This window comes from Heterodontus francisci, chromosome 11 (assembly GCF_036365525.1).
Source record: "Heterodontus francisci isolate sHetFra1 chromosome 11, sHetFra1.hap1, whole genome shotgun sequence".
Taxonomy (NCBI): Eukaryota; Metazoa; Chordata; class Chondrichthyes; order Heterodontiformes; family Heterodontidae; genus Heterodontus; species Heterodontus francisci.
The window spans coordinates 102,166,505-102,188,527 of NC_090381.1; the positions used below are offsets into that span (position 1 = coordinate 102,166,505).

At 44.2% G+C, this 22,023-nt stretch overlaps 1 protein-coding gene across 2 annotated transcripts in view; it reads right to left on the minus strand.

Moving 5' to 3' along the window:
- The window catches only part of pfn2a (profilin 2a), a 66,924-nt gene that overhangs the window by 40,595 nt on the left and 4,306 nt on the right, over window positions 1-22,023 (minus strand). The gene's annotated exons all lie outside the window — the stretch shown is intronic.

Consider the following 22,023-nt stretch of genomic DNA (forward strand, 5'->3'; position numbering starts at 1 on the left):
ATCTGCATGAAGCAAGGTGGTGGGAAAGCTCAAGGGTGTAGCAAGAAAAAAAATTACAATTCATTGATCAACTGAATTTTTTTCACCAATCTACTGTATAAAAGCACCATAATTTGAATATCAAGTTTGGCATTGTGTAACTATTGTCATTACAGCACAGGAGGCCATTTGGCCCATTGTCTATGAATGCTCTCTAAGCACAAACTCAGCTAGTCCCATTCTCCCACCTTTTCCCAGTAGCCTAGCAAATTCTATCTTCACAATGACCCAATTCCCTTCTGAAAACCACAAATGAATTTGTCACCACATTCCAGATTCTAACCACTTGCTGAATAAAAGACTTTCTTCATTTTCCCTCTGGTTCTTTTGCCAATCACCTTAGATTGGTGCCCTCTGGTTCTCAACCATTCTGCAATGGGAACAGTTTTGCCCTATCTATTCTGTCCAGACCCCTCATGATTTTGAAGATCTATCAAATTTCCTCCCAGCCTTCTCTTGCTGAGCACAGCCCCAGTTCCACCAATTTACCCACATAACTGAAGTCCCTATTCCATGGAACCATTGTGAATCTTTTCTGCACTCTCTCCATTGCAGTCACATCCTTCCTAAAGTGTGGTGGACAACACTCCAGTTAAGGCTGAACCAGAGTTTTACACAGGTTTATCATAACTTGCTTGTTTTTGTACTCTACACCTTCATTTATTAAGCCCGGGATCCCCTATGCCTTATTAGCCATTTATCGATCTGCCCTACCACCTTCAACACGTGCACACATATCTCCAGGTCCCTCTGCTCCTGCAACCCATTTAGAATTGCATCTTTTGTTTTTATATTGCCTCTCCTCGTTCTTCCTACAAAAATGTACCACTTCATAATTTTGTGCATTCAATTTTATCTGCCATGTCTGCCCTTTCCACCAGCCTGTCAAAGCCTGCTTGAAGTCCATCACTATCCTCCTCATAGTTCACTCTACTTCCAAGTTGTGTCACCTGTAAATATTGAAATTGTGCCCAGTACACCCAAGTGAAAGTCATTATACAGATTTAACCTATCTGGTTCTCTCATGAAGGGAAGGAAATCTGCTGTCAGAGTCTGGTCTGGCCAGATGCAACTCCACACCCACAGTAATGTGGTTGACTCTTACCTACCCACTGAAATGGGCTAGCAAGCCACACAGTTGTCAAGTGCAGTTTGGGATAGGCAACAAATACTGACCTTGCCAGCGACGCCCACATCCAATGAATGAAAAAAAAACTCAAAAGCAGTGGGCCCGATACCAACCCCTGGGGAAACCCCATAATATACCTTCCTCCAAATCAGAACAAAAAAAAACATCACTACTGCTTCCTGCCACTCAGCCAACCTACAAGAACTAGGAGCAGAAGGCCATTCAGCCCCTCAAGTCTGCTGTACCATTCGATAAGATTATGGTTGATCTATTGTGGTCTCAACTGCACTTTCCTGTCTGTCCCCAACTCCCCAATAACCTTAGACTCCCTTGTGCATCAAAAATGCAATTCAGCCTTGAATATATTCAATGACTCAACCTACTCTGCTCTCTGGGGAATGGAATTCCACAGACTCAAGACTGCCCGAGAGAAAAAAAGATTCTCATCTCCATCTTGGAAGACCCTTAATTTTTTTTTTTAAAACTGACTCCTAGCTCCAGACTCCCCCACGAAAATAAACATGCTCTCAGCATCCACCCTGTCAAGTCCCCTCAGGATCTTATGTTTCAAGAAGGTCACCTCTCATTTTTACTAAACTCCAATTGGTAAAGGCCCAACCTGCTCAATCTTTCCTCATAACAAAACCCCTTCATCCCAGGAATCAGTCAAGTGAACCTTCTCTGCACGGCTTCTAATGCAATTAGATCCTTTAAGACAACCAAAACTGTACATAGTACTCGAAATGTGGTCTAAGGCCCTGTACAGCTGTAACACTTATTTTGCATTCCCCTTGCAATAAATGCCAACATTCCATTTGCCTTCCTAATCACTTGCTGTACCTGCACCCTAATTTTGTGATTCATGTACCAGGACACCCTGATCCCTCTGTACCAGGTTCTGCAGTCTCTCACCGTTCAAATAATATATTGCTTTTCTAGTCTTCGTGCCAAAGTGGACAAGCTCACATTTTCCTACATTACTCCATCTGCCAAATATTTGCCCACACACAACTCCGACAAGCACTTCACCTAGTGCCACTACCCTGCCTTCTCCCCATAACTCTGCACATTCTTCCTTTTCATAACTGTCTAATTCCCTTTTGAATGCTCCAATTGAACCTTCCAACACAGTCTCAGGCAGCACATTCCAGACCTGAACCCCTCACTGCATGAAAAAGTTTTTCCTCACGTCACTTTTGCTTCTTACCAAATACTTTAAATCTGTGCCCTCTTGTTCTTGATCCTCACACGAGTGGGAACAGTTTATCTGTTCTGTCCAGACCCCTCATGATTTTGAATACCTCTATCAAATCACCTCTCAACCTTCTCTTCTCCGAGGGAAAAAAAAAGTTCTAACTTCTCCAATCTATCTGCATAACTGAAATTCCTCATGCCTGGAGCCATTCTCATGAATCTTTTCTGTTCTCTCGCCAATGCCCTCACATCTTTCCTCAAGCGCGGTGCCCAGAATTGGAAGCAATACTCCAGCTGAGGCTGCATTAGTGTCTTACACAAGTTCAAGACAACTTCCTTGCTCTTGTACTCCATTAATAAAGCCCAGGATACTATATGCTTTATTAACCGTTCTCTCAACGCATCCTGCCACCTTCAATGACTTATGCACATATACATATAAAGATATATGTTTCCCTGATCATTCATTCTTGCATACACAAAAAGTCTAGGGGTTTTGAGTTTTATTTTTACACAAGGCGGAAGGGGAGGTCATCCCTCAGAGCATCCAATAGAAATCGGTATATTTCAGCCTCTCCATCTCTTCCTACAACTTTATCTCTACACCTGCCTGTTCATCTCAACCTCTCCACCTCTTTCTTTATATCTCTCAAAGTCCTTGCTTCTCTGCCCCTCTTATATTTCTACACTTCTTAATTTCTTCTCATTTGTTCCAGCCTGTCAATTTCTTGATATCTCAGCCCTCTGCTCTCAGTTCACATCACTGACTCCTCCCATCCTCTGTTCATTTCTCTCGCTTCGTTCTATCCTTCTTCCTGGATCTCTGGTTTGGGTGTCTCAGTGTTTTAGTGGAAGAGATCTGGACTAGATGTCACAGTGTTGTAAAGGTGATAACGAACCAGGATCCTGCTCTCCATCTCTCCAGAGTTTTAGTCACTATGTAAAAAGGGGAGAAATGTGAAACAGGCAGCCGGTTCATGCCAAGACACATAAGGAGGCTAACAATACCAGGGGGTCTCTGCATAGAAGAGGGCAAGACTGGTGAGAAATTGTGGGTGGTGTGTTGGATTGAAAGGGAGCCATAAAAGCCCAGCCCCAGGAGAGTGGGCACAATAAGATTCATAGATACAATCTCAGTCCCACAATACTGTTCAAAGACACACACAAATTCACAGACCCACACCACATTTAAAATGGTACCTCTTATTGCTTCTTGGCTCCAACCAAATAGATTCTGTCCTTAACCCCTCTAGGAGATCCTCTCTCCAGCAGTCTAATATCCTCCTTCATCAATACTGCCACTCTATTCTTTCGTGAACAGCGTGTATCCTGGAATATTTAGTACCCAGTCTTGCCCCTTTTTGGGAACCAGGTCTCCGCAATCGCCACATCAGAATTTCTGTGCCTGCAACTCACCAATGTTATTTACCACACTCCGCAGGTTCACATATCTGCACTATAAACCCAATTTCGACCTTACTATATTCTATCTTACTCCGACCCTGCTTAACACCTTCCTACTTCATACTCGTGTGTTCTGTCTCTTCCAGTTCTTTTTAGATCTTGCTTTTCCTCTTACGTTACCTTCTTGTTCTCATCCCCCTGCCAAGTTAGTTGAAACCTTCCCCAATAACACTAGCAGACTGCCTTGCAAGGACATTGGTCCCAGCTCTGTTCAGGTATAGGTCCCATCTCCCCCAGAATCAGTCCCAATGTACCAGGAATCTAAAATATAACCTCCTGCACCATCACCCATTTATCTGCTCTATCCTCCTAGTTTTATACTCACTAACATGTGGCAGTAATTGAGTGAACTATCTTTGAGGTCCTGCTTCTTAATCTCTTTCCTAGCTCCCAAAATCTTCCTGTAGGACCTCATCCCTCTTTCTACCTATGCTTCATCAAGTTGAACGTGAAACACCAGCTCTGAACTGAGGGAGCAAATAGTTGGGAGCTCGGAGGATGTGACTTCTACATTCACAAAACAAAGATACTAAACCTAACATGCCTCACTCAAGTCCACATGTAAATAGGGAATAGGGTACTGAATCTGTAGGTGGAATTGTAAAGTACAATTATGCAGACTAGATATCCTAAGTAGACATCCAAGACAATGCTCAGTGAAAAGAAGTTTTATACATAGTATCAAGTATAGATCATTTCAGCAATGGGTTTCTTGATTGCAGTTGAGATGCAGACACTCAAGACAACTGCAAACTTCAGGTGTCTTAGCCACATACAAGTCATGATACAGGAATAAAATGTACAAAAGCATGAAGTTTCAATTCATCATGCAGATAAAAATATCAGTGTTGATTGCTACAATATTGCACATCACAATACACAGAACATATTGGTAATAGTTATGGGGGAAGAGGAGGAAAAAAGGAAAAGAAAAAACTAGATACACTTCAATTGAACTCAGATGCTCCTATGGTGATCAGTGAGATAATGCCACTAACTTCAAAATGCTATCAGGTCCACTGGGCCAATCCTCCAAAGTCTTTTCCCAGGGTTTAGGTTTACCATGACTTGTTAGGCATTGGAAGCTTGAAGGATCCAGCCTAGCCAGTGAGTCATAGGAACAATGGCCTACTCCTGCCCCTTTCAGCCCATCTAGCCTGCTCCACCATTCAATACGATCATGGCTGATCATCCACTTCAATGCCTTTTCACCCACACTATCCCCATATCTATTTATGTCATTGGCATTTAGAAATCTGTCAATCTCTGTTTTAAACATACTGAATGACAGCTTCCACAGCCCTCTGGGGTACAGAATTCCAAAGATTCACAACCGTCTGAGTAAAAAAATTTCGCCCCATCTATGTCCTAAGTGGCTTCCCCCCTATTTTGAAATTGTGTCCCCTGGTTCTAGACTCCCCAATCAGGGGAAACATCTAGCCTACACCTACCCTGTCTATCCCCTTCAGTATTTTGTAGGTTTCAATGAGATCACTTCTCACTCTTCGAGACTCTAGAGAATACAGGCCCACTTTCCCCAATCTCTCTTCATAGGACAGTCCCGCCAGCCTAGGAACAAGTCTGGTGAACCTTCGTTGCACTCCCTCTATGGCAATATCCTTCCCAAGGTAAGGGAACCAAAACTGCACAGTACTCCAGATGCGGTCTAACTAAGGTTCCATACAATTGAAGCAAGACTTCACTACTCAAATCCTCTTGCGATATAGGCCAACATACCATTAGCCTTCCTAATTGCTTTCTGCACCTATATGTTAGTTTTCAGTGACTTGATAAGAACAAAGAACAGTACAGCACAGGAACAGGCCATTCGGCCCTCCAAGCCTGCACCGATAAAGACACCCTTTCGTACATCTACACTTTCTAATTTCTTACCATGCAAGAAATACTCTGCAGATCTATTCCTCCTACCAAAGTGGATAACCTCACATTTTTCCACATATTCCATCTGCCATGTTCTTTCCCATTCACCAAGTCCGTCCAAATCCCTTTGAAGCCACTTTGCATCTTCAACACATTCCCACCTAGTTTTGTCTCATCTGCGAACTTAGAAATATTACATTTGGTCCCCACATCCAAATTATTGATATAGATTGCCAACAGCTGGGGCCCCAAGCACTGACCTGGCAATGCAAGAATGACCCGTTTATTCCTACTCTTTTCTGCCTATTAACCAATCCTTAATCCATGCCAGTATATTATCTCCTATCTCATGTGCTTTAATTTTGCTAACCTACTGTTGGGGGTGGGGGGGGACTTTCTCAATAGCCTTCTGAAAATCCAAGTATACTACATCCGACTCCCTTTTATCAATTCTGTTAGTACCATCCTCAAAACACTCCAACAGGTTTGCCAAACATGATTTCTCCTTCATAAATCCCTGTTGACTATGCCCAATTAGCCAAGTGCCCATTTATCACATCCTTTCGAATAGATTCTAGCATTTTCCCTACTTCTGATACAATGCCAACAGGTCTGTAGTTCCCCGTTTGCGCTCTTCTTCCCTTCTTAAATAGTGGGGTGACACTGACACTGCTATCTTCCAATCTGCAGGAACCGCTCCAAAGTTTTATAGATTCTGGAAGATGATCACCAATAGTACCTCTTTCGACACTCGATGTAGAATATAAAGTCCTGGGGGATTAACATTCAGCCCCATTAATTTCTCCAATACAACCTTCTCACTAATGCTAATTTCCTTCAATTCCTCATTCTCCCTGGTCTAATTCTGGGAGATTACTTGTATCTTCCTCAGTGAAGACAGACACAAAGTAATCATTTAGCTTCTCTGCCAGTTCTCTATTCCCCATTATACATTCTCCTGACTCTGCCAGTCATGGACCCACATTTGTCTTAACCAAACGTTTTGTTTTTATGTACCTACAGAAGCTTTTAGTCCATTTTTATGTTTTTGCTAGTTTACATTTATATTCTATTCTCCCTTTTATCAGTTTCTTGGTCCTCCTTTGCTGTATTCTAAAATCCTCCCAATCCTCAGGTTTACTACTATTTCTGGCAACTTTATAGGCCTTTTCTTCTAATCATATACAATCCTTAACTTCCTTTGTTAGCCACAGTTGACTGACTTTTCTTTTTGGGTTTTTGTGCCTTGAAGGAATGTATAGTTGTTGTGAACTATGTAATTATTCTTTAAAGACTATCTATTGCCCATGTAGTCATACCATTTAATATATTTTCCAAATTCACCTCAGCCAATTTGCCCATTAGCTTCAAGATTTCCTTTTGCAACATCAGCTGCAATTTCTTTGCCTACCCAGGATCGAGTTTGGAACAGTGAATGTACATCTTATATATGTAGCTTGTACTAGGACCAAAATTTGTCAAGTTATGAACAGTGTCCAAACAGAACTAAGCTGTCAAAGCCTCATATCTTCCCAATAACTGCAGAAAATACCTAAAATTGCAAACAAAACTGGAAGCTTTTTTTTATATAAACTCCTGACCAGCAAAATCCAGGCTTTTGAATTGCTCTGAAGCATTTAATGTTAATACCATGAAAAACCAACTTAAAATCCAATAATTTCAGTGTTTTTGGTCTCTCCTGGATTCTCATTGGATAAAAAAAAAAACTGCACTCAACCACTATTGCACATTCCCCAACCTCAAGTGCAGCTTCCAGCAGTGATCTCCAATTACCAAAAATTCCCATCCCAAAAGCAGCGTCCAAATTTACTCTGAATACAATCCATGCTTGCCATCCGGAGATTAGCTAGGATTTAGGAGCAAAAGTTTGGGAACCCAACACCCAACTTCAGCAATCCATACCCCATGCATGGCCTAAGAAACCAGTCCTTTGCAGAAGAACAAATGGATTGTATTTTCTTGGAATGACATAGCTTAAGGAAAAACAAGGAGCACAGTACTAGCTCATAGCCTCATCCTACTCACCGGAGACAAGTTAAGCCAACTATTCAGGTTCAAGTTTATTCAGTAGTGGAGAACCACTACTACATTACTGAATAAACTTGACCATAAAGAACACCAAATGACATGTCAGTTTTTTTTTAATTCACTCACGGGATGTGGGCGTCACTGGCTCGGCTTGTATTTGCTGCCCATCCCTATTGCCCTGGTGGTGAGCTGCCTTCTTGAATCAAGGCAGTCCCGGGGTGTAGGTACACCCACAGTGCTCTTAGGAAGTTCCAGGATTTTGAACCAGCGATAGTGCAGGATATATGTTCTAAGTCAGGATGGCGTGTGGCTTGGAAGGGAACTTGCAGGTAGTGGTGTTCCCATGCATCTGCTGCCCTTGTTCTTCTAGACGGTAGAGGTTGCGGGTTTTGGAGGTGCTGCTGAAGGAGCCTCGAGAGTTGCTGCAGTGCATTTTTTTAGATGATACACAATGCTACCACTGTGCGTCGGTGGTGGATGGGGTGCCAATCAAGTGAGCTGTTTTGTCCTGGATGGCGTAGAGCTAGAGTTGGAGCTGCACCCATCCAGGCAAGTGAAGAGTATTCTATCACACTCCTTACTTGCACCTTGCAGATAGTGTGCAGCACTGGGGAGTCAGGAGGTGAGTTACTCGTTGCAGAATTCCCAGCTTCTGACCAGCTCTTGCAGCCACAGCATGTGTGGCTAGTCCAGTTCAGTTTCTCTGGTCAATGGTAACTGCCACCCCGCCCCCACCCCCAGGATGCTGATAGTGGGGGATTTAGCAATTCTAATGCCATTGCACATTAAAGGGAGACAGTTAGATTCTGTCTTGTTGAAGATGGTCACTGCATGACACTTGTGTAGTGCAAATGTTACTCGTCACTTATCAGCCCAAGCCTGGATGTTGTCCAGATCTTGCTGCATATGGACACTGGCTGCTTCATTATCCAAGGAATCGCAAATGGTGCTGAACATTGTTGCCCTTAGAAGGGGAGTAACTGCAATGACTGTTTCTATTTATACCGTTTTCATCTATTACAGTCAAGTGAGGAGGGGTTGAAGGGCTTCCCTCTCCTTGTTAGATCACAACAGCTTTAATTCTTTAAAGTAGATGTACTAGCCAATTCAGTTGGTGATTGTTGACTTACTTGCTATGATAAAAACCCAACTGGACAGGTTTTGAGTTAACAAAGGAAATGAATTTGAAACTTTATTATACCAAACCGAAATAAAACAAACAACGTGCCAACTTGTACACATACGCACACAAATAGGTTAGAGTGGTGAAGGTAGATTGGCTGGAGTTAGAGTCCATTAAAAAAGGTATACAGTCTGGAGTTTGGTGATACAGCTGGTTGCGAGCTGAATTCAGTGGTCCTAAGGCTTTTAAGTTTCAAAAAGGTAGATGACTGGTTCAGTGAGTCTCTTGTGGCCTACTTCACTACAGGACATGACTGATCTGGAGATTTGACATTACCTTATCTGATGTGTTACACCAATGTGCTTTGCTTAATTCACTGGCTGAAGATCTGAATTTATATTTAAGACATTTTTAAAAAGACCAGCTAACAGGCAGCTTAAGTTAATCACCTAATTTGCAACACTACTTCACAATGCTTCATGAGACACACGAAATGTCTCGGAAATAGTAATGCGGATGATTTCCTCCAACAGGGTTTCTGATTGCAGCTGGAGTATGCAAAGGTGGTCAGTCAACAAGCAGGATTTGAAAGCTTTTAAGTTGGAGTAGAGAGCACAAGTGTGAGACCCACTTAGGGTCTTGTTCATGTTAGAGTCTTGTTGCATCTCTTGTGCTGCAGAGAAAAATACCAGCTTAAAACCACAGATGGGAAGGGTCTTGTCACATGACAGTCATTCAAACATAGCAGTTAGCAGTATTTGTCTGCTTGCCGAGAAAACAGGTAATTCTTTTAAACTGCCTGGGTGTCTGTTCTTGCTGGAATATTGGTCATTTCACATTCTCCAAATGCCTGCAACCCTCCATCTAAACTTGGGAAAAATAACTTGTTTTAAAGCACACAAAATACTTTGTCCCCCCAGAAAGGATTCGGAAAGAAGTCAAAATCCTAAAACATGACACTAACTGGAGGTACATTTCGTAAGCTCGTGGCTAAGTTCGATCAACAACTTGTATTTATGTGGTGTCTTTAAATGAATGAAAACATCAAGGCAATTAACAGAACTGCTACCAGAACAATAAATTGAACGTAAAGTGAGTACGCCATTCAGCCCTACAAGCCTGCTTTGCCAGTTAGATCATGGCTGATCTTCTACCTCAACTCCACCTTCCAACTCAATCCCCATATCCCTGGATTCCCTCAGTATCCAATAACTCATCACTGTCTTGAATATACTCATCCACTGCTCCTGGGGTAGAAGTCCAAAGATTCACCACCTGGAGTGAAGAAAATTCTCAATTCAGTCCTAAACAGCCACTTATTGCAAGAGTGACCCCTAGTTCTAAACACTCCCCAACCAGGAGGAAAACATGCTCCCAGCATTTACCTTGTCAAATCACTGAAGAATTTTGTACATTTCAATAACATTACCTCTCAATCTAACCTAGGCCTAGTCTACTCCCACAATCATGGGAAAATTCTCATCTCAAAAGTCAGTTTTGTGAATCTTCGTTGCACTCCCTCTAATATATGCACAAAGTACTCCAGGTTTGGTCGCATCAAAGCCCTTTATAACAGCAAGACTGCTTCACTCCTTTACAAAGTCAATAAGGAATGAAACAAATCAGACCACCCAGCATCAATCTAGGCACCGGAAATGTCAACAATAAACCCAGCCCTGTCGACCCTACAAAGGCCTCCTTACTAACATCTGGGGGCTTGTGCCAAAGTTGGAGAGTTATCGCAGACTAGTCAAGCAGCAGCCTGACAGTCATACTCACGGAATCATACCTTACAGACAATGACCCAAACACTGCATCACCATCCCTGGTTGTCTTGTCCCACCAGCAGGACAAATCCAACCCAACTGATTACCGTCCCATCAGTCTATTTTCAATCAGTAAAGTGATGGAAGCGGTCGTCGACAGTGTTATCAAGCAGCACTTGCTTCGCAATAACCTGCTCAGTGACGCTCAGTTTGGGTTCCGCCAAGGCCAGTCAGTTCCTGACCTCAATACAGCCTTGGTTCAGACAGAAAAAAAGAGCTGAACTCAAGAAGTGAGCAGAGAATGAGTGCCCTGGACATCAAGGCAGCATTTGACAGAGTAGGGCATCAAGGAGCCCTGGCAAAACTAGAGTCAATGGGAATTGAGGGAAAAACTCTCCATTGGCTGGTGTCATACATAACACAAAGGAAGATAGTTGTGTTTGGAGGTTAATCATCTTAGTCCCAGGACTGTACTGCAGAAGTTCTGCCAGGTAGTGTCCAAGGCCCAACAATCTTCAGCTGCTTCATAAACGACCTTCCTTCCATCATGAGGCCAGAAGTTGTGGCAATTGCTGTACCATTCACTCCTCAAATACTGAAGCATGCTGTGCCTGCATGCAGCAATACCTGGACAACATTCAGGTTTGGGCTGATAAGTGATCAGGAACATTCATCACACAAGTGCCAGATAATGACCATCTCTCATTGGCATTCAATGGCATTGCTATTGCTGAATCCCTCACCAATATTCTATGGGTTACCATTGACCAAAAATGTAATTGGAGCAACCATATAAATACCATTACTACAAGAGCAGGTCAGAGGCTAGGAATTCTGTGGTGAGTAATTCACCTGACTCCCCAAAGCCTGTCCACCTTCTACCAAGCACAAGCGAGCAGTGTAATGGAATACACTCCACTTGCCTGGATGAGTGCAGCACCAATATTCGAGAAGCTGGATATCATCCAGAACAAAACAGCCCACTTGATCATCATCCCATCCCTTAAACATTCACTCGCTCAAGTGCCCAGTGACCAATGTACACCATCTACAAGATGCACTGCAGCAACTCAGCAAGACTACTTCCAATGCAGTTTCCAAATCTGACAACCTCCACCAAGAAGGACAAGTGCAGCAGAAGCATGGGAACACCACGTCCTGCAAGTTCCCCTCTAAGCCTCGCACCATCCTGACTTTTTTTTTTAATTCGTTCATGGGATGTGGGCATTGTTGACTAGGACAATTATTGCCTATCCCCAATTGCCCTTGAGGTGGTGCTGAGCCACCTTCTTGAACTACTACAGTCTATATGGGGTAGGTACACCCAGTGCAGTTAGGGAGTTCCAGGATTTTGACCCAGTGGCAGTGAAGGAACAGCGATATAGTTCCAAGTCAGGATGGTGTGTGGCTTGGAGGGGAACTTTCAGGTGGTGGTGTTCCCATGCATCTGCTGCCCTTGCCCTTCTAGGTGGTAGAAGTCAAAGGTTTGAAAGGTGCTGTCGAAGGAGCCTTGGTGCGCTGCTGCAGTGCATCTTGTAGACGGCCCACACTGCTGCCACTGTGCATCAATGGTGGAGGGAGTGAATGGCACCCCATCCACAATCAAACAGGTTGATTTGTCCTGGATGGTGTCAAGCTTGAGTGTTGTTGGAGCTGCACCCATCCAGGCAAGTGGACCATATTCCATTACACTCCTGACTTGTGCCTTGCAGATGGAGGACAGGCTTTGGGAAGTCAAGAGGGGAGTTACTTGCCACAGGATTCCTAGCATCAGACTTGCTCTTGCAGCCACCATATTTATATGGCTACTCCAGCTCAGTTTCTGATCAATGGCAACCCCCCCCCCCCCCCCCAGGATATTGATAGTGGGGGATTCAGCAATCACAATGCCATTGAATGCCAAAGGGAGATGGTTAGATTCTCTCATTCGCGATAGTCATTGCCTGGCACTTGTGTGGCGCGAATGTTATGTGTCACTTATCAGCCCCAAGCCTGGATATTGTCCAGGTCTTACTGCATATGGACATGGGCTGCTTCAGTACCTGAGGAGTCATGAATGGTAAACAGCGTGCAGTGAACATCCCCACTTCTGACCTTATGATTTACCATTGACTTCAATTTTGCTGGGCTCCTTGATGCCAAGGGCAGTGACTTTCACCTCACTTGTGGAATTCAACTGTTTTATCTATGTTTGGACCAAGGCTTTATGTAATGAGGTCTGGAGCAGAGTGGTTCTGGCAGAATCCATCAGTGAGCAGGTTATTGCTGAGCAAGTGCTGCTCGATAGTGCTATCAACATATTTCATCACTTTGCTGATGACAGAGTAAACCGATGAGAACTTCTCTATGCTGATGCCTTGCTAGTCGCTCACATGGAAACTCTGCTACCAAGACGCATCAACTGTCTATCCCATGCCTGTAACTTGTTCTCCTTGACCAAGTCAAGAAAACTGTAGTCATGGGACAAGGTGTGGCATTTCCACCCCTGCTCACACTAACCAGCCCCTAATAGAAGTAGTTAGCAGATTCTGCAACCTTGGTTCCAGAGTGACAGACCATCTATTCCTTGATGCAGAGGTCGATACACACATAGGGAAAGCAGCTACCATCTTTGACTGACTCACAAAAGGTGCATGGGATAACACTAAGCTGACCCTTAGGACCAAGCAAATAGTTATAAGAGCCATGATGTACAGCTATGGAATATGGGCAACTTACAGCTACCAGGAAAACCTTGATAATTTCCATCTTTGCTGTCTGCGGTGTATTATGGATATACTGGCAGGACAAAATACAGGAGTCCTCGCTAAGATAGAGCTCCCAAGTGCATTGGCACTAATTAAAGAGGCTACTTCGGTGGATTGAACGTGTCCACAGGATGGAAGACGGTCACATACTCAAGATCCTTCTGTATGGTTAGATAGCCAGATGATCAGTGGGGAGCCCAAAACTCCGCTTCAAGGATTCTTGCAAGTGAGAACTGAAGGCCCTAAACGTTAACAAACTGCACTTGGGAGTCACTAGCTGATGAGAGGGAAACGGCGATACATCCTGTGGACTGGCATGCACTATCACGACTACCAGTGGCTACAGCAGCTTGGCAACAGGTGCCAATGCCAAAAACAACTCAGCGTCACTTGGCAGCTTCACATACATGCAGCACTTGTGGCAAAATCTCTTCACAGCCAAAGGTGCACCAAGAGAAGACACCCCACCTAATGGATTGTTTGTTGAATGTCCATCTTTTGTAGATGGAAAGATACCAACCAACTGAGAGTAGACTGATGGGGCAGTAACTGTCTGGATTGGATTTATCCTGCTTTTTGTGGATAGGACAGAACAGACTTGGGGGAATTTTCCAAATTGTCAGTAGATGCCAGTGTTGTCATGTACTGGAACAGCTTGGCTAGGGGTGCAGCTAGTTCTGGAGCTCAAGTCTTCAGTACTACAGCTGGGATGTTTTCAGGGCCAATAGTCTTTACTGTATTCAGTGCCTTCAGCGTTTCTTGATACGTGACGGGAACTGAATTGACTGAAGACTGGCATTTGTGATGCTGGGGACCTCAGGAGAAGGCAGAGAAGGATCAACAACTCACAACCATCTTTAGCCAGAATTGCCAAGTGCTTCAACCTTGTCTTTTGAACTGATGTGCTGGGCTCCCTCATCGAGGTTGGGGATATGGCAGAACAGCAGAGCTTTGATCTGATCTGCCGGTTTTGGGATCGCTTAGCTATCTATAAGCATGCTGCGTCTGCTCTTTAGCATGAGGTCCTGTGTTGTAGCTTCACCAGGTTCCACCTCATTTTAGGTATGCCTGGTGCAGCTCCTGGCATCCTCTCCTACACCGGAGAGGGACAGAGCGAGAGGGGTGATTTAAAAAATGTGCCAAAAGCCCAGAGTTGGAGACCGAAAAGACAGCGAGAGAGAGGAGTGGGGGTGGGGGGGGGCGCAGGGGAGAAAACGAAAAAAGTGACATCAACCAACACAGAGCAGGGAAGCTGCTACCTGTTTGTCTATGTACGGAGAAGGGCAACAGGAAATAAAAAACGGCAGAGAGCCCCTTCTACCTGTCAGAGCCAGTGCGACGTCACAAGAAAACAGGTAGGTGATTGCTGGGTATCTCTTCCATGTCTCTTTTTGGCCAAGTGGTTTAGATCAAGAAACCTTATTGCAGCAAGGTTAAGGACATCTCTTCTGGGCTGGAGAGGAAGGATCCAGTTGTCGTGGTGGACATAGGTGCCAAGGACATAGGAAAGAGATTCTGCTGAGGGACAATGAGCAGCTCGGGACTATATTAAAAATCAGAACCACAAAGGTAATCTCTGGATTACTATCTGAGCCACATGCAAACTGGCATAGGGTAAATATGATGAGAAAGGTAAACGCATGGCTCAGATTGGTGTGCAGAAATGGGTTCCGAGTCATGGGACATTGGGGGAGGAGAGCTGTTCCGTTGGGACGGGCTTCATTTGAACCATGCTGGGAGCAGTGTCCTGGCAAATCGTATAACTAAGACTGTAGCTAGGACTTTAAAATAATTGGCAGGGGGTGGGTGGGGGGGGGGGGGGGAGGGTTCAACTGAAGGGAAGTTTAAAAATCAAAAGAAATGAGAGAGGAGAGGTACAAGGTAGTGAAGAGGCGAACGGTAATCAAAGTGTAACAGGAAGGGGCAGAAAATAGAAGAGTGCAGCAGAAATTAGAACCAGAATAAGTAATAATGGTAAAAAGTCAAAGCTTAAGGCTCTTTATCTAAATGCACAGAGCATTTGTAACAAGACAGATGAGTTGACGGCACAAAAAGAAATAAATGAATTATGACTTGATAGCTATTAGAGACATGGTTGCAGGGTGACCAAGACCTGGAACTCAATATTCAAGGGTATTCAGCGTTCTGGAAAAATAGGCAAAAAGGAAAAGGAGGTGGGGTAGCTTTGTTAATAAATATCAGCGCGGTGGTGAGTAGTGATATAGGTGCAAGAGATCGTGATGCAAAATCAGTTTGGGTCATAATAAGAAATAGCAAGGGGGAAGAAGTCACGGCCCTCGAAAAGTTGCCTCACTGTAGGACAAAGTATAAATCGGGAAATAATGGAGGCATGTAAGAAGGGCACTATGGGTGATTTTAATCAGCATATTGACTGGACAAATCAGATTGGCAGAGCTAACATGGAAGACGAAATTGTAGAGTGCATCAGGGATTGTTACTTAAAGCAATACGTTACAGAACCTACCCGGGAAGAGGCTATTTTAGATCTAGTAATGTGTAATGAGGTAGGATTAATGAGATATCGTAGTTAAGGATCCTGTAGGGGGTAGTGATGACAACATGGTAGAATTTCAAATTCAGTTTGAGGGCGAGCACCTCAGGTCTCAAACCAGTGCCCTCAACTTAAACAGGGTAATTACAGTGATATGAAGAAAGTTGTCTAAAGCAGGCTGGGAAAATAGACTAAGGGGAAGGTCAGTGGATGAGCAATGGCGGACATTTAAGCAGATATTTAAGCAAATATTTCATAACGCACAGCAAACTTTTATCCTAGTCAAAAAGAAGGACTCTTATGAGAAGCATGAACCACAGTGGTTAACAAAGGCAGTCAAGGAGAGTATCCAATCAAAACCTAAGGCATACAAGACGACGAAAACTAGTGGTAGGCCGGAGGTTTGGGAATTTTTTTTGTTAAAAGGACCAGCCGCGGATGACCAAAAAGCTAAAGAAGAGGGAGAAAATTTATGAAAATAAATTGGCAAGAAATATAAAAAACGAACAGCAAGAGCATCTACAGGTATATAAAGAGTAGCTAAAGTGAGCGTGGGACCCTTGGAGGATGCGACTGGAGAATGGATAACAGGGAACTAGCAGATAATTTAAACCAATATTTTGCATCGGACTTCACTGTGGAGGACACTATAAACATCCCACAGATATCAGATAAGCAAGGAGCTAATGGGAGGAAACATCTTGCAACAGTCTCTATCACAAGGGACAAAGTATTTGACGAACTAATGGGACTAAAGGCAGACAAGTCGCCAAGACCTGATGGCCTACATCCAGAGTTTTAAAAGAAATGGCTGCAGGGATAGTGGAAGCATTGATCGAAATATTCCAGAACTCACTGGATTCCAGGAGGGTCCCAGCGGATTGGAAAACCGCTAATGTGATGCCCCTATTCGAGAAGGGGAGACAAAAAGCAGGAAACTATAGGTCAGTCAGCCTAATATCGGTCATTGGGAAAATGCTAGAGTCCATCATTAAGAAATAGCAAAACATTTAACACAATCAAACAGTCAACATGGTTTCGTGAAAGGGAAATCATGTTTGACAAATTTGCTAGAGTGCTTTGAGGATATAACAAGCAGAGTTGATAAAGGGAAACTGGTAGATGTAGTGTACTTGGATTTCTAGAAGGCATTCGATAAGGTGCCACATAAAAGATTATTGCACAAGATAGGAGCTCATGGTATTGGGGATAACATATTAGCATGGATTGAGGATTGGTTAACACAGAAGACAGTCAGGATTAATGAGTCTTTTTCAGGTTGGAAAGACATAACTAGTGGAGTGCCACAAGGATCAGTCCTAGGGCCTCAATTATTTACTATCTATATTAATGACTTGGAGGAGGGGCAGAGTGTAATATATACAAATTTGCTGACGATACAAAATAGGTGGGAGGGCATGTTGTGATGAGGACATAAGGAATCTGCAAGGGGATATAGATAGGCTGAGTGAGTGGGCAAAAACTTGGCAGATAGAGTTTAATGTAGGAAAGTGAGAGGTCATGCACTTTGGTGGGAAGAATCAAAAGGCAGACCATTATTTAAATGGACAAACATTTCAAAAGAGTGCAGCACAGAGGGATCTGGGTGTTCTTGAGCTTGAAACACAAAAAGTTAGTATGCAGGTGCAGCAACAAATTAAGGCAGCAAATGGAATTTTGGTCTTTATTGTTAGGGGTTGGAGTTTAAAAATAGGGAAGCCTTGTTACAACTGTACAGGGTGTTGGTGAGGCGCACCTGGAGTACTGCGTAGTTTTGGTCACCGTATTTAAGAAAGGATATAGTGGCATTGGAGGTAGTTCAAAAGGGATTCACGAGGCTGATTCCTGGGATGAAGGGGTTGACTTATCAAGAATGGCTAAACAGGTTAGGCCTTTATTCATTAATTAGTGTTTAGAAGAACGAGGGTCGATCTTATTGAAACGTACAAGATTCTGAGGGGGCTTGACAGGGTAGATGTTGAGATGATGCTTACACTAGTGGGGGAATCTCAAACTAGGAGACATACAGAATAAGGGGTCATTTAAAACTGAGATCCGAAGGAACTTCTCCAGGGGTGGTGAATCTCTGGAATTCTCTACCTCAGAGTTGTGGAGGCTGGGTCACTGAATGTATTTGAGGAGATAGTTAAGATTTTTGAAATCTCAGTGTTATGCGGAGCAGGCCCAAAAGAGGAGTTGAGGCCCGGGACAGATCAGCCATGATCTTATTGAATGGTGGGGCAGAATTGAGGAGCTGAATGGCCTACTCCTATTTCTTATGGCGCCCGGTGACCAGCCAGTGAAATTAATCAACAGGAAGGGCTTCCACTCCCTCAATGTTCATCTGGTCTGTGACCACAACAGGAGCTTCCTCCATTTGTGCGTTCACCATCCTGGCAGCTGCCATGACTCTTTCCCTTCACCATTCCAGGCTGCCACTGCTCTTCACTCCATCACCCCAAACTCTGCAGATGGATTCTAGGGGACAAGGGATATCCCTTGAACAGATGGCTACTCAGAGTCTGAGACAGAGGCGCTACAACCAAAGCCATCTGCTCACTAGGACAACCACTGAGCAGGCCATCGGGTTTCTGAAGATGCGGTTCCAGTGCCTGGACCAGTTGGGTGGCACCCTGTAGCACACACCTGTAAGGGACTCACTGTGAGGGTCTGCTGCGCTCTCCACAACATGGCCCTCCAGAGAGGCGTGGACCTTGAAGAGGGTGAGGCCCTGGAAGGACACAGCTCTTCAGAGGAAGAGGAGGGGCAGGACGTGGACAAGGAGCCAGCGGAAGGGGAAGAGGAGGCTGGGCCCGATGCGGGGCTCAAGGCTATCATCAGGACGCCAATAACGTCAGGGATCATGAGCTGCTGAGCTAACACTTTCATTGAAGACGCAGCCTGGAACACGTAAAGTCTAACCAACAATGAAGGATGGCAATCTGCCCAGAGGTGGGGGAATGTCGAAGTAGGGGACATAGTTACAGAATAACAGGACACTCATTTAAAACTGAGATGCGAAGGAATTTCTTCAGAGGGTAGCGAATGTCTGGAATTCTCTACCCCAGAGTTTAGAGGCTAGATCACTGAAAGTATTTAAAAAGGAGATAGATTTTTGAAATATCGGGAAGTTGAGGGCTATGAGGAGCTGGCATGAAAAGAGTTGAGGTCTGAGGCAGATTAGCCATGATCTTATTGAATGGCAGGGGAGGCTTGAAGGGCCAAATGGCCTACTCCTGCTCCTATTTCTTATGTTCTTACATCAACCAGGGTTGGAGGAGTGAGGGATACACCCTGCCATGAGGATACAGATTGTGGTTGAATACTACTCTGCTACTGCTGATGGCTCACAGTGCCTCATGGATGACCAGTTGAGCTGCTAAATTTGTTCTGAATCTATCCCATTTAACAGTGGTAGTGCTACACAAGATTGAGGGTATCCTCAGTGAAGACAGGAATTCACCTCCACAATGGCTGCGTGGTGGTCACTCCTAATAATACTGCCATGGACAGATGCATCTGCAACAGGTGGATTGGAGAGGACAAAGTCAAGTAAGTTTGTCCCTGTTTGGTTCTCTCATCCACAGGCCCAGTCTAACAGGTATGTCCTTCAGGACACAGCCTGCTCAGTCAGTAGTGGCGCTGTCAAGTCACCCTTGGTGATGGACATTGAAGTCCCCCCCCACCCAAAGTACATTCTATACTCTTGCTACCCTCAGTGCTTCTTGCAAGTGGTGTTTAACATGGAGGAGCACTGATTCTTCAGTTGAAGATAATCAGGTTTCTTTGTCAGGCTTACTGGCTCGAGTTACTCACTTTCTCTTCCTCCTTTGTTGAACTGCAAGGTTACATTGCTACCTTCCAAGGGGACCATTGCAGAATTCTCTAGATTCTAGAAGCTCAAAACCAATGCAGCCACTCTCTCTAGCTACTTCTTAAAATCCTAGGATGCAGGCCATCAGATCCTGGGGATTTGTTGAATTTTATTGGACATGAATTAACCCTGATTGCACAATATGAGATCCACAACAACCTATTCCCTAGTTGGTTCCTCGACATACTGATCTGGAAAACTATTCTGTATGCATCCCATGAACTCGTCCTCCACACTATTGCAAATTTGGTTTGCCCAGCCTGTAAGATTAATGCCCTCCATGATTACTGTATTACTATTACATGCACCTCTTAAAATTTCCTAATTTATACTTTGCCCCACACTACAACTGCTGTTGGGCAGGGGGGGGGGGGGCTATAAACTACTCCCAACAGGGGTTTCTGCCTTTTGTTTCTTAGCTCCATCCAAACTGATTCTCTCTCTACTATCTATCCCATGCTTATCAGGGCTACCCCACCTCCATTTCAGTTTTGCCCATCTCTTCTGAAAGTCAAATACCCTGGAGTATTTTGGTCCCTGCAACCACTCTTTGTAATGGTTATTAGATCACACCCATTAATTTTTATTAATTTATCTATTTTGTTGTGACTGCTTTGTGCAGACATAATGCCTTTAGCTTCGATTTTTGCCTATTGTTCCTTTGTCACCTTAGTCACTTATGCCATATTACCTATTCTGTCTCTTGACAGACTGCTTATTTTTATCCAAATCACTCCTCCCGACTTGACACCAAGTCAAAGGAGGAGCAGTGACAAAGTTTGGTCTAAGAGGTATGTTTTCAGGAGAGTGGCAAAGGACGAGAGAAGCGGAAAGAGAGGGAATTCAAGAGCTTGGGTCCTAGGCAGCGGCAGAACGACAGGAGATGGGGGTATGCACATAAGGCAAAGTTCTCAATGGCTGCAAAGCTCAGAAGGTAACAGAAATAGGGTGGAGACAAGACCATGAAAGGATCTGAACACTAAAATGAAAATGTTTTAATCGAAGGGGGTGGGGACCAGCAGCCTATGCAGGTCAGCGAGCACAGGAGTGACAGCCAAGTGGAATTTGGTTCAAGTACAAATTTTGAATGAGCTGAAGTTTCTGGATGATGCAGAATGGGAGGCCAGCCACAAAAGCATTGCAAGAAACATGTCTCCAAAAGGCAGGCAATGTTAGAGGCAAAAGGAGGAGAAAATAGTTCAGTTCACAAACCAAGCCTGGGCATTCCCACTCAGCTGGACACTGGAAGGGAGGACTTGGAGGATGGTGGAGTCAATCATATCAAAAGGATGCAGAGAGCTCAAGGGGAGAAGAGGGATAGTGCACCGGTCATATTGGTGATCATTTGTGGCTGATTCGGGCCATTTATAGCACTGTGGCAGGAAAAGAAAACTGATTGGAGATTCAAATTGGGGGGGGGGGGCGGGGGGTCAGCAAGAGAAGGCAGTAACCGAGTACAAGAAACCATTTAATTGACAGCCAACATGGGAGCCAGGTGATGAAACTGGGCGGTCAGCAGCTTTGTAGAAATAGGAGCTCAGAAAACGTAAGGAAAGACAGGAATGAAACAAAGACACAGGTTCAGGGCTAGGGCAACTGAACTGATGGCCTCAATCTTGGCGGCAATGCAGTCCATGAACTCACGTTGTTGGAGATGAAGGCTGAAGAGGCAGGTGAGAGGGGTTTAAGGAGACAGTTTGTGGTGAAAAGAATCTGCGAGCTTCTTTGCAAATGAGGATAATTAGTTTTGGCAGAGGATAGCAGGGCTATAGAGTCTTGTGTAGTACAGCCAGATCTGGTAATGAATGGCTAAGCCAGTTGCGCACCAGATATGTTCAAATCTGTGCACTTTGGATGGAGAGTGGGTCAAAGATGGGACACATACTAGGGGAATAACCATGGGCAGAGATTAAAGGCTTTTACTTGGAGGCAAAGGCATGTAAGGCAGCAGTACTGGAGTGTTTATGCAGAGTGACAGCTAAAATAGTGAAATGGAAAGAGGTATACAGTTGGGAATTTTTTCTCTAAGGGAGGATACAGGAGGTAATGGTGTCAGAAGGGGGACAAGTGGAGAGTAATGCAAACAATTTTGTCTTAACAGACGAGGCTATGAAAAGAGACCACATGGGAAGGCAAGATCAAGGGAGCAGCCATGAATATGGTTAGAGGATTTTATATGGGAGGGAGGTTATGGAAGGACAGGAAGGCAAATTTGTGCAATTCTGTTAATGGTACTGAAATTTTA